The sequence below is a fragment of the Penaeus monodon genome, chromosome 30 (assembly GCF_015228065.2).
Source record: "Penaeus monodon isolate SGIC_2016 chromosome 30, NSTDA_Pmon_1, whole genome shotgun sequence".
Lineage (NCBI taxonomy): Eukaryota > Metazoa > Arthropoda > Malacostraca > Decapoda > Penaeidae > Penaeus > Penaeus monodon.
Genome location: NC_051415.1, coordinates 15,952,934 through 15,953,384, shown reverse-complemented (window position 1 = coordinate 15,953,384; position 451 = coordinate 15,952,934). Strand labels below are relative to the sequence as shown.

General features: G+C 43.9%; 1 protein-coding gene across 3 annotated transcripts in view; it reads right to left on the bottom strand.

The window, feature by feature from the left end:
* LOC119592560 (early endosome antigen 1-like) overlaps positions 1-451 on the bottom strand; it is a 107,753-nt gene that overhangs the window by 74,081 nt on the left and 33,221 nt on the right. The gene's annotated exons all lie outside the window — the stretch shown is intronic.

The following is a 451-nucleotide window of genomic DNA, read 5'->3' as shown; positions in this document are numbered from 1 at the left end:
GAATTATCCTTGTCTAGCGTAGCAATGATGTCACTCTCGATGTCACTGTTAGAGTTCCGAAAATGATGATGATAATCGCATTCGCCATCAATAATCGGTAATACAGAGCCGCACATATTCTCACACGAAAAGAAATGCCCTTATTTGCAATCATCCATCGCAGGGCAATAAAGGACGGTGTACCATCTCCGCTACTGCCGTTATTACCAGTGGGATTAGCATGCGTATCATTGCAACCACTGCCACATGCACTGCAATCTAATGACTGGCGGAAATGCATCACACGCATTCAAATTAGCAGGAACAGCGACTCGCGGGGATCTCCCGAATCGCTGCAGTCTTGGGAAAATCTGAAATTCGCTTGATTTTCACCTCGCATTCAATCCTTTAAAACGCACAGATGCATAGACAAAGATAATCTGACAGAAATACAGACACACATAAACACACA